A 13,459-nucleotide genomic window follows, 5' to 3' on the forward strand; every position below is an offset into this window, starting at 1 on the left:
TTTTAAACAACTGTGGTATTTTTTTAAATAAATATCGATTAGTTATCGTTTGCAAAATATGGTAGAATAAGGCTTTTTACAGTTATTGTGACTACAATCATGTATTGGTACGAGAGGATTAAGATTGTAGGGAACGAATTTGAATAGTTCAAAGTAAAACAAAGTTATATGGAATTTTTGGATTAAATGTTGTTAGTATGGTTCATCAGTATCATGAATACATGTAATCTAGATTTAGATTACTAATGTAGTATGACATCTTAGTGGATGTACTTTGTATAATACTTAGTCACTACTGGACCCGATATGTTGTTAATACATGGTTAAATACCATTTTATTTTATAAGTATTAATTAAACATATCAATAAGATGATCATATACAAATTGATCTCAATCCTGAAGTTACTATGAACTCCTGTGTTATGTCATTTGAGTCTTTTGATTAACTTGTTATGGTGTTTTCATAATGATCAAGCTGAAAACTTTTGTTTTGGGGACTCATAGTATACAGATATTGAATCTATACCTTTCGAGATGAATTGAATAATGGTTCCCTTAAGGGTTAACTTTTGAATTGAAAGGTTATTGAGCTCAAATTCATAAATAATTTTATGAATTAACCTTCACTAGTAAAGTTAATGGTACTTAAGGAAACAGGAAATAATTAAAGAAGTAAAATAGTGATCTATCCCTACTTTAATTATGAATAATTAATAGATGATTGAATTGTATGTAATGATTAAATCGATGAACGCTTTATATCTTTAAAAATAACTATGTAAATAAATGTCTGTAATTGTAAGGTGCAATCTCATATTTATAGTGGAATGATGTTGAGATTAATAAATTAAGTTTATTATATTAAGGATATTTAATTACTAAGCTCAATATATTGGAGCTTGAAATTATACGTCCATAGGTCCCCAAGGTCGCTCTATCACCACTCTTCAATGTAAGAGTTGAAACCGGGATAAATCAGTGAAATGACCTATTTTGAAGAATATTGTTCTTCAGGGCAAATATGTAATTGACATTAATTAATTAATTATTAATTATAGAAATTAATTAATTAATTATAATTAGGTAGTAATTATAATTTTTTAAATTAATAAATAATAAAAATATATAATTTTGAATTAATTAGTCTTCGTTCATTTAAAATTGCGAAAAATTAATCTAATAATTCAAATTGGATTTTAATTGGTTTATAAATTTTATTCAGATAATTAAAATATTTATCTGATAAGGTTGGTTATCAGTTTTAAGATATTTTATTAATTTTTGAATAAATATATTATTAAATAAATAAAATGTTTAAGACACATGCCTTGAAAAGGACATATGTCACACGCAAGTCACAATGCTTGCACTATGACTGGCAGGTAACAGAGTCCCAAGACTACGTCTATGATATTTTATTTACTTAATTAATTTAATAAATAAAATTGTTTAATTTTTTAATTTTGAATTTTGAATTTAATTCAATTAATAAAACAATTAAATAGGAAAGAGTTTTCAAGAGACATATGGTTAAGTTTTCTCAGTTTTTCAGAGAGATAGAGAGAAAATATATCGTATCTTTTCTCTTAGCCTGAAATTAATCTCAGACCAAATTCCAAGATCTCTTGTGTTGAGTACATCTTGCAAATCACTAAAAAAATTCACATTACTCTACGTGCCCACACACGTCTTGAGGTGTAGAGAACACTTTGGAAGATCGTGGTCTAAGTACTTGTTGATAGCTTGGATTGGATGTTCGTTAATCAACTACTAAAAGATTGCAAGGACTCTTGATAGACTTCAACTGGTATGTTCTTCTTCTTTGTATTTGTTTTTGTTATCCCAAAATTTGAAAACAATGACGTGGCAATAGAAGTGACAAATGGCAAGGAATGGTTGGGAGATCTGGCTTAGGAGTGATCCGGTAAACCGGTGAACATTTTTGTCTGACCAGTCAAGTGTCATGACCGACCAGTCATGTGCTTGACCGACCAGTCAAGTGTCATGACCGGCCAGTCATGTGCTTGATCGAACAGTCAAGTGTCATGACCGACCAGTCATGTGCTTGTCCGACCAGTTAGGTGCTTGTCCGACCAGGAAAGTGTTTGGCCGACCAGACATGTCTTTGGCCGACCAGTCACTTGTCTTGGCCGACCAGTGAGAATTTGACTGACCAGTGGAGTGTTTTGGCCCTTCAGTTTTCCTTCTGGGTGTGATGTGGACCAACTAAACAGAACAGTGCTATGAAAAAGATCCCAATAACGGCTTCAGCAAGAATCGGTCATACCTGCGCGGGAATCTTTCATTTTATCCCAAAGAATCGCATATTGTTGTATTTTAGATATTATTATTAATTAAATATTGAAAGAATAACAGAAAGATCTCGATTATGAGGGACTGCATTTGTACGATCCTAGGCATATAAATACAAGGCTCATGGCATCATAGAGGGTCGGATTCGAATTTTCCAGAGAGAGTATTTGTATCTTGAGAAAAATCTTGTATTCTTTTCATCTGCACTGAAGAAACTCAGTTGAATCAGGTTTATCTGATCTTGCGTGTAGATTCATAATCATAACTCTAAGTGCACAAGGCTATTACCAACACATTGGGGCTGAACCACTATAAAAATTGTCTGTGTCGTATTTTTCTCTTGAAGGTTTTTTGTCGTTGTGACGTCTACACGTCGTTGGCCAAAAACGCGGTCAACATTTTGGTGCTTTCATTGAGAGCCTAAAGAGAAAGACAGACAATCACCGTAGCATTATGGCACCTAAGAACACCAATGCGGCCTCCAAGAAGCCAGGTCCCTCTAAAGAGCCTGCTAGATCAGAAGGTCCTGGCCCTCAAGACCATGAGACTGAGTCTAGAGTCCTGCTCGAGGACATGACTCCAGAGGTTGAACAACTCTAGGAAGCCATGGGGGCTTTCCAGGAGGAAATGGCACAATTCAACGCCAGACAAGAGTTGTTCGCTGAAGAAATGTCTAGACAGAAGGCTGCATTTGAGCAGCAAAGATGGGAGATGGACGCTTGGAGAGAAGAGATCAGGCAATAGCAGGAGGAGGTCGATAGGCGACATCGCGAGGCTACACTCGCTCTGGAGGTAGCTACATAGCTGGCCCAGGCTAATGCCCAAGCTGCAGCACGAGGAGCAGCCGCCCAAGGAGCAAGGACCACGGAAGCTGGTCGAAAAAACACTGATATACCCAATTCTCGAGGACAAAATAGAAGCGGTAGTAACCCACCTGGTCGGGAAGAAGATGGGGTCCGATCGGACACTGCCTCCACCCAAAGGGGGAATGCCAGAACCCCCTCAAGGAGCCACCGATCAGAGACTTCCAGGTCCGGAAGTCACAAGTCAGGCAGTAAGAAAACTCCACCTGAGCAGGAGCAAAATAGAGCTCCTCGAGGTAAAGAAACTTCACACTTCAAAGGCGGGCATGGTCGTGATGAAGTTGATAGTCATCACACTGATTAGTCGAAGGAGAAGAATGACAACAACCAGCGAGGAGGAAAAGACCGCCCAGCACAGACAGGAAGGCCACCACTGCATCCCAACCAGCAGGGCAGTGGCAAGGAGCATGTCCCGCATGGCAGGCCTTTTTAAAAAACTCGGAGCACGGTGTTCGATCAGTTAGGGAGGCATACCTCTTAGAAAGATCTAAGAGATGTCATTGCCGACAGAAGAAGGACCGTCCCGGTCAAAGGGTGAGATCCGAACCATTCTACCAGTCAAGTAGAAATACTTGATGATGGTGCGTCGGATAGGAGCGCCCGACCAGGCGGTCCCGAGAATGAGTCCCAAGCAGTGGCCCCAGGCATCCAAGCCCATCTTGATGCTCTGATAGCAGCAGTTCAAGGTCTGTCAAGATGACCTTCCGCAATCGATCCAGTAGACCATAGGAGTGGCAGCCCGTTCTGTGCTCGAATTAGAGCAGCCCAGCCACCAACGAAGTACAAAGCACCGCTACTGCCAGTTTATACAGAAAAGGCAGATCCGATAAGGCATGTGAAGAAATTAAAAGACCAAATGGAGCTACTCGGAGTGAGTGATGACTATCGGTGCAGAGTTTTCCCCACTACATTATCCAACACTGCCCAAGAGTGGTATTGGAAATTTAAGCCAAACTCCATCACTTCTTGGGAATGTCCCAGGAAAGAGTTTTGTAGGCAGTTCAGCGCTGCTCGGACCCCTCCAGTTTATGCCAATCACTTGGCAGATATTAAACAAGGGAAAGATGAATCTCTCAAAAACTACATACAAAGGTTCATGAGAGAAGCCAACCGAGCAACCGCGGTTGGAGAAGAGGGGATGATGGTGGCCATTTCTTCTGGCATAATCTATCAGAGTCCTTTGTGGGACAGTATTCATCGCAACCCAATTTCCACGTTACAACAATTTCTTGACCGGGCGGATAAATATATGAAATTGGATGACGCGATTGAGAAGGGAGAGAAGGGCCTGAACAATCCGAGCGGATCAACTGATCCTCCCAAGAATGGTGGAAGTGATCAAAGTGGTGGTAAGAAACGTGGAAATAACGGGTCTGATCGCCACAATGAAAGGAAGGCTAAGTCGAGACCAAACGACAAGCCAACTAAATATGAACCTCGGTTCACCAATTACACCACTCTTTCGGCCGGCCGAGCGGAGATATATCTCGCGAGTCATCAGGAGGTCCCCTACCGAAAACCCCCACCCATCAAGAAGGAGATGAGTAAGAGAGATTTGAATAAATTCTATCGTTTCCATGGAGACTATGGTCATGACACGAATGAATGCAATCATCTCAAGGACGAGATAGAATTTCTCCTCCGGTCGGGGAAATTGAAAAAATATTGAGTAGAAAAGACCCAGGGAGAGGGAAGTAACAATAATCCTGGGTTTAAGCGACTGCGGTCTCCACCTTTACAACCTGAGCCTGTGGACTTCACTCTTGACACCATATGTGGAGGTCCACATCTGGCTGGGGATAGCAACAAGGCAAGGGAAAGGTATGCTCAAACACTCCGACATGAGTTGGATGCAGCATTGATGTCCGAGGTCATGACTGTAGAGGAGCGGGCTCCGCAGAGCCCACGATACGAAAGTGAGTCCCTCACTTTCACTGAAGATGATGCCCGACACGTGAGATATCCTCATAATGACCCTCTCATCGTGACAGTCCAAATAGAAAACATGAAGGTGAAGAGATGCCTGGTCGACACGGGGAGCTCTGTGAACATCATCTACAAATCATCCTTTGAAAGGATGAAGCTATCTATCAATGACTTGAAGCCATGCTCTCAAGTTATTTATGGATTTACTGGAGAAGGGTTGTCACCGGCTGGAACGATCAAGTTACCAGTCACAACAGGGGATGCTCCCAAGCATGAGACAGTTATGACAGAGTTTTTGATAGTCGAATGCCCGTCCGCCTATAATATGGTTATTGGTCGACCACTACTCACAACCTTGCATGCGGCAGTCTCTATATGGCACCTTTCTATGAAATTCCCGACCAATGCAGGCATAGGTTGCATCTGAGGATACCAAAGAGAGGCTAGGGAATGTTATAATGCCTCGGTAGCTAAAGCACGAAAGGGGGCCAAAGAAAACAACATGATTGTATGTGCAGATATAGAGGAGGTAGAGGAGACGGATGTCGACCAAAGTATTACAGTTGTGGCCGATCGAGAAAAAATGTTTGAAGAGTTGGGCCAAGAAAGCACTCTTGGTTTAAGTGAACAACAAGCCCCATCCGGTGATGAAGTCACCAAATAGGGCGTTGCCCAAAGCGATGGAATGAACTTTGATCCCCGCCTTGGGGATTATGAAAGTGAGGTGGGACCTATCGAGGAGTTAGAGGAGGTTCCAATAGATGAGAATGACCCGACTAGAGGGGTCAAGGTTGGAAAAAAGTTGAAGTAAGAAGTAAAAGCGCAGCTGGTAGAATTTTTGCGGAGGAATCAAGATGTCTTCGCCTGGTCTCACAAGGATATGGTGGCTATCTCACCAACTGTGATCAGCCACGTGCTCAACGTGGATGAAAGCTATCCAGCAGTGCAGCAGAAGAAAAGGTTGCTTGACAAAGATCGAGCAAAGGCTCTTAAGGAGGAGGTAGAGCAGCTAAAGGAAAACGGGTTTATAAGGGAAGCATATTACCCTGCCTGGGTTTCAAACCTAGTGTTAGTGCCTAAGTCCAATGGAAAGTGGAGGACTTGTGTGGACTTTACCGACCTGAACAAAGCATGTCCAAAGGACTGTTTTCCTTTGCCAAGAATAGACCAGTTGGTGGACACAACCTCTGGTCATGAAACATTGTCCTTCATGGATGCTTACTCAGGGTATAACCAGATTAGTATGCACCCTCCCGATGAGGAGCATACCAGTTTCTGAACAGACATAGGGTTGTACTGTTATAAGGTCATGCCATTCGGCTTGAAGAACCCAGGAGCCACATACCAGCGTTTAGTGAATGGCATGTTCCGTGACTTAATTGGCAAGAACATGGAGGTGTACGTAGACGATATGCTAGTGAAGTCAAAGGAAGCTGAAGGACATGTACGAGATTTGGAGGAATGCTTTGTAGTACTGAGAAAGTACAGCATGAAGTTGAATCCCCTCTAATGCTCGTTTGGAGTAAGTTCTGGAAAATTTCTTGGGTTTATTGTTAACTCACAAGGGATTGAAGCAAATCCAGAGAAGATAAAGGCACTCGCAGAAATGAAGTCTCCAGCCAAAATTAAGGATGTGCAAAGCTTGACTGGGCGGATTTCCGCTCTAAGCAGGTTCGTCTCTAAATCAACAGTCAAGTGTGTCCCGTTTTTTAACTTGCTTAGAGGAAGCAAGAAGTTTGAATGGATGGAAGAATGTGAGCAAGCTTTTCAAGCTATAAAGGAACACTTGGCTCAACCTCCTGTTCTTTCAAAGCCTGTTGATGGGGAAGACCTCTTTATTTACCTAGCAGTCACAGAGCATGCTGTTAGTGCTGCTCTAGTACGAGAAGAAGATAAAGTGCAGCATCCGGTGTACTATGTTAGCAAGCGACTAATAGAAGCAGAGTCCAGGTATCCTGTGATCGAGAAGTTGGCCTATTGCTTGGTACTTGCATCCCACAAATTGCGACCGTACTTCCAGGCACATCCCATTAAAGTCCTTACCGACCAGGCCCTACGTCAAGTCTTACAGAAGCCGGAGTCTTCTAATCGTCTACTTAAATGGGCAGTTGAATTGGGCCAATTCAAAATCAAATACCAACCGAGGTCTGCTATCAAGGGACAGGCTCTAGCGGATTTTATTGTTGAATGTACTAGGATTGCTAATATTCCCGACCAGTAAGAGCGTGTAACTGGGTAGAGAGAGGATCTTCCTGCTTGGCAACTTTTTGTTGATGGGTTGTCAAACGAACATCATTTGGGAGCAGGAATTATATTAGTCACGCCGGAGAAGCACCAAATTCATTGCGCATTAAGATTCGGATTTAACGCTTCTAATAATGAGGCAGAGTGTGAAGCCCTCCTAGCAGGCTTGCGCATGGCTAGAGATGTTCGTGCCCAGTCGGTTGAAGTGAACAGTGATTCCCAATTGGTGGTCTACCAAGTCTTAGGGGAATATCAAGCAAGGGGCCTACGCATGATGGCGTACTTGAATAAGACCAAGGATCTGCTAGCACAATTTGAGGAGTATACTATTAAGCTGGTACCACAGGAGCAGAACTCTAACGCAGACGCTCTAGCAAAATTAGCTAGTGCGAAAGATGCTGAAACTTTGAATATAGTACCAGTGGAATACTTGGCAGAGCCGAGCATTAATGAACAAGAAGCCATGTCCATCACAATAGTTGACACTTGGATGACACCCATCATTACTTTCCTTGAGCAAGGAATCCTCCCAGATAATCGTAATGAAGCTAAGAAAGTTATGAGGCAAGCTGCTAGGTATATTATGATGGATGGGGTGTTGTATAGAAGAGGGTACTCTTTGCCTCTACTTAGGTGCATAGCACCCGACCAGTCAAAAAACTTATTGGCTGAAGTGCACGAGGGGTTCTGTGGAGATCATGCTGGGGGGCAGAGTCTATCTAAAAAGATTTTGCGGCAAGGATTTTTCTGGCCTACAATGAATGAAGATTCCATGGAGTATGTGAAGAAGTGTGATAAATGCCAGAGATTTTCTAAACTACCCAGGGCGCCTCCGAATGTCTTGAAGCAAATGCAGAGCCTGTGGCCTTTTGCAGTATGGGGCATTGATCTGATCGGGAAACTAACCAAAGGGAAAGGAGGAGTACAGTTTGCAGTAGTTGCTGTGATTTATTTCACCAAGTGGACCAAAGTCGAACCACTAGCAATGATCACCTCGAAGAAAGTGTTAGATTTTGTGGTTAAGAATATAATATGTCGCTATGATCTGCCTAAGAAGATAGTCTCTGACAGCGGCACTCAGTTCGATAGTGACTTATTTACCGATTTCTGCACTAGGCACGGCATTATGAAAAGTTTCTCCTCGGTAGGGCATGGGAATGTGGTCTAGAATGCTCGGGATCGATTTCACCACCGTGCTTGGTGGAATTCGGATACTCGGAAGTTAGTTTTGTATCCGGAAACCCTTATTTGAATATTAATGGAACCCTATTCCTTGGTTGTGACTAGGTGATAAAAGCTTAGGCTCGATAACAGATCGTGCTTAAGGAGTGTTGCTCGTAATCAGTAACCGCAAAGATTAAAGGTAAGAAAACTGCACCTGGTTGAATGTATGTAATGGGACTAAGGGTTCCCTATCGTGTATGCTTGAAAAGATGGTATTATGCCATGCAAGCTATTTAGTGAACCAATGGCCTAAGGGTGCCAAGGGTTATACTAGCGCACAGGGCACGGCTTGGCCACTGGTAGCCGAGGACAGCTTAATATGCACTAAGCTTGGTTTAAGCGAGCCGGAGTCAGTGGGATAAACAGAGGGTGCGGCCTAAGTTGTCGGCCCTGATTATTATATGATATGAATGTTATAAGTGTTTGATTGCATCCATGAATCTGAATTTATGCTGAATGATTAATGTGGATTGTATGATGAGGGTTCATGCTTAGTGAGTTTATTATCTGTTATTACTGCTTGTGTTGCACATCATGTTTTCTTGCTGGGCCTTGGCTCACGGGTGCTATGTGGTGTAGGTAAAGGGAAGGGCAAACTTGATCAGCCTTGATTAGGAGAGCTCTGCGAGCAGAGTGTACATGGCAAGCTGCTCAGCCGCTACGGTTGAGGTTTAGAGAGGGACGCGAGACCCAGAAATTGTCCATTTTGCGTTAGTATGGCTGACTGTTGATTGTATTTTTGGGAGTCTGTAATCCAACTTTTAAACTCTGTTACTTTTGGGATCCCATGTATATAACTGCTTAATTAAGTCAAATGGAACTTTTGAGGCCAAAACCTTTTTAACCCTAGCTGATACATGTTTAGTGACACGTTTTTAAGTTAATGACTTGATTAGCAAGTCTTGCACCTTTATAAGTACACAGTGTAGCGGTCTTGGTAATCCAGGGCGTTACAACTTGGTATCAGAGCGTCCTAGGTTTAAGGGTTCCTGAAGACAGGCTGGACATGTATATTCGCTGCTAGAGACAAGCTCAAATTAGGGTTCGGTAATATGTATATGTGTTTATATGCTTATGTGCCTGGAATGAGTTATGAATGCTGTTATTTATTGGATTAATAGGAAGCATGAGATACTGATAGGGCCTAGCCCTTGACTGTTGTGTGAGAATATTGAGGCATGTTTATTAGCATAGCCATACATGTACCTGAATATTTGGGTGATTAATTGTATATTGTGCATGGATGAATGCCTGTTTTATAGCTATTGAGTAATGAGATTGGAGGCGTGCTTATTAGCAGCCAGTGCATGAGGATGGATGCTTATATGTTGATTGTTTATGGTTGGTTATGTTCTATTGGTGGATCTTGGAGAAGCTTTTACCCTGTCATCATGGTCTAACTACCGAGTCGTTATTTGCAGATTAACTTGGATAGCTATGCGTCCTAGAAAATCTACACGACTAGCCGGCACTAGGTCCGGGACTGGGGGTGATGACCAGGGCCAGATTCCTCCACCAGTCCCTGAGAACTGGTAGCAGTTAATGGCAGATATGCAGGCACTATTACAGAGTCAGGATCAGCAGATCCGTATTCTGTGACAGTAGGCTCCATCAGGGAGTGCTGCCCCTATTGTACCACCTGCAGTGGTACCAGTTGTGTAGTCAGGGGAGGTTGGAAACAGATGTGAGCCGTTATATGAGCGGTTCAGGAAGCAGCAACCCCCAATCTTTGAGGGTGGACCGGATCCATTGAAAGCCGAGCAATGGCTAACTATGATTACTACAATTCTGGATTTTATGAGGATAGAGGGGCATGATAGAGTGGCCTGTGCCACTTATATATTGAGAGAGGATGCCCGCATCTGGTGGGAAGTGGCATCGCAGACCATGGATGTTACTACCTTGAGTTGGGGAGGTTTCAGGGATTTGTTCAGCCAGAAGTACTACAATGTTGCTGTCAGAGCAACAAAGGTCAATGAGTTCGTGAGTCCTGTGCAGGGAAATATGATTGTTACTGAATATGCCCTAAAATTTGATAGGCTTACGGAGTTTGCACCAGATCTTGTGCCTACTAATGCTGCTAGGCAAGATCGATTTATCAGGGGGCTTAATGCTATGATAGCCCGGGATGTCAGGATCACAACGGTACCTAGAGGAATAACTTATGCCCAGGCCGTTGAGAAGGATCTTACCGCTGAGGAAGCGAAGAATAAGATATGGAGGGAAAGTGCAGTGAGGCGTGAGGGCCGCAGAGTGGTGCCTCCTTATTCAGGGATAGGTAGGGGCGGAGGCCCCAGTGACTTCAAGAGAAAGGTTCCTGACACTTTGATCGCTGCTGGTCCTAATAGGAGGGGTCGGGGTAGTCAGGGTGGCGGTGAGGCATGGCGAACCTATCCGGAGTGCCCGAGGTGTAGAAGACGCCATCTGGGCGAGTGTCGGACCAAGGCATGCTTTGTGTGTGGGGCAGTAGGACATCTCAGGAAAGACTGCCCTACGATGAAGAAAGGTGAAGCAGGGAAGGTGGATAGCTTGACTCCCGCTCGAGTATTCACCTTGACTCAGGCAGAAGCCGAGGCTAGTCCCTCAGTGGTGACAAGTCAGCTTTCTAGCGCTGGCTTTCCTTTTACAGTATTGATTGATTCTGGTGCTACACATTCCTTTGTTTCTAGTAGAGTGATTGATAGATTGTGTAGACCTAGTGAGTATCGGAACGCAGGGTTTGGAACTTTATTGCCTACGGGGGAACTGGTAGTGTCTAGGAGATGGATTAAGGCACTACCAGTGATGGTTGATAGTAGGGAACTTTCAGTGGATTTGATTGAGTTAGATATGGAGGATTTTGACATGATTATGGGGATGGACTGGTTGGTTAGATATGGGGCTACGATTGACTGCAGGAAGAAGATGATTACCTTTGAGCCTGAGGGCGAGGACCCTTTTGTTTTTGTGGGTGCGGTATGTGGACCCCGCGTACCCATGATTTCAGCATTGAAAGCTAGAGACTTGTTGCAGGGTGGATGCATAGGTTTTCTGACTAGTGTAGTGGATACTGCTAGAGTTATGCCAGCTGGGCCGGGAGAGACCAGATTGGTGTGTGAGTTCTTAGACGTATTTCCTAAGGATCTACCAGGGTTGCCGCCGCGCAAGGAGATTCAGTTTGAGATTGAGTTAGCACCGGGGACAGAACCAGTATCTAGGACATCGTACAGAATGGCACCAGCAGAACTGAAAGAGTTGAAGATACAGTTGCAAGAACTTCTGGATTTGGGATTCATCAGGCCTAGTTATTCTCCATGGGGCGCTCCAGTGTTGTTTGTTAAGAAGAATGATGGGACTTTGAGGATGTGCATAGATTATAGAGAATTGAACAAGTTGACTATCAAGAATAAGTACCCTCTACCAAGGATTGATGATTTGTTCGATCAGCTACATGGAAAGATGGTGTTCTCAAAGATTGATCTTCGATCTGGTTATCACCAGCTGAGGATCAAAGATGAGGATATACTGAAAATGGCCTTTCGGACACGGTATGGCCATTATGAGTTCTTGGTCATGTCTTTTGGGTTGACCAACGCCCCAGCAGCCTTCATGGACATAATGAACAGGGTGTTCAGGGACTTCTTGGATCAGTTCATCATTGTCTTCATCGACGACATCTTGGTTTACTCCAGTTCAGAGGCAGAGCATGAGCAGCATCTCCGACAGGTTCTACAGAGGTTAAGGGAGCATCAGTTGTACGCTAAGTTTAAGAAGTGTGAGTTTTGGTTTCCAGAGGTGACTTTTCTTGGGCATATAGTTGGGGTAGAAGGGATTAAGGTGGATCCTTCCAAGGTAGAAGCAGTAAGGGATTGGCCGAGGCCAAGGAACGCCTCGGAGGTGCAAAGTTTCCTTGGGTTGGCAGGTTATTACAGAAGGTTCGTAGAGGGGTTCTCAAAGATTTCTTCACCGATGACAGAGTTGATAAGAAAGAATCAAAAGTTTGTTTGGTCAGAGAGGTGTGAGAACAGTTTTCAAGAGTTAAAGAGACGGCTTATTTCTGCACCTGTGTTGAGTCTACCTCGGAGGAAGGAAAGTTTGTGGTCTATTGTGATGCATCGAGGATGGGTTTAGGCTGCGTGCTGATGCAGAATGAGAAAGTTATAGCCTATGCACCTCGGCAGCTGAAGGAGTATGAGCAGCGGTATCCGACTCATGATTTGGAACTAGCAGCAGTGGTATTCGCACTAAAGGTGTGGCGTCATTATTTGTATGGGGAGAAGTGCGAGATATACACTGACCACAAGAGTTTGAAATATTTCTTCACTCAGAAGGATCTGAATATGAGGCAGAGACGTTGGTTGGAGTTGGTTAAGGATTATGATTGTGATATCCTTTACCACCCTAGGAAAGCCAATGTGGTGACAGATGCGTTGAGCCGGAGGGGCCCAGGACAATTGTATAGTTCCACCCCGATCTCAAGAGAATTAGCTGATGAGATGGCCAGGATGAAGATAGAACTGGTGGTAGGCCAGTTAGCTAATATTACCTTGCAGTCGACCCTGTTAGAGCGGGTCAAGGAGGGTCAGTTGGTGGATGCGCAGTTGCAGGAGGTTAGGCAGCATGTCTTAGCGGGGACAGCTAAGGATTATTCTGTTTCTGAGACAGGTTTGCTTCGATATCAGGGATGGATTTGTGTTCCGGCGGATGAGGGGATCAAATGAGAGATATTGGAAGAGTCTCACACTACGCCATACTCACTTCATCTGGGTACCACGAAGATGTATCAAGATCTACGGACATTATATTGGGGCCCGGGATGAAGAAGGATGTGGTAAAGTATGTGTCTAGATGTTTGACGTGTCAGCAGGTTAAGGCCGAGCATTAGCGACCAGCGGGATTGCTTCAGCCT

This window comes from Humulus lupulus, chromosome X, assembly GCF_963169125.1.
Source record: "Humulus lupulus chromosome X, drHumLupu1.1, whole genome shotgun sequence".
Lineage (NCBI taxonomy): Eukaryota > Viridiplantae > Streptophyta > Magnoliopsida > Rosales > Cannabaceae > Humulus > Humulus lupulus.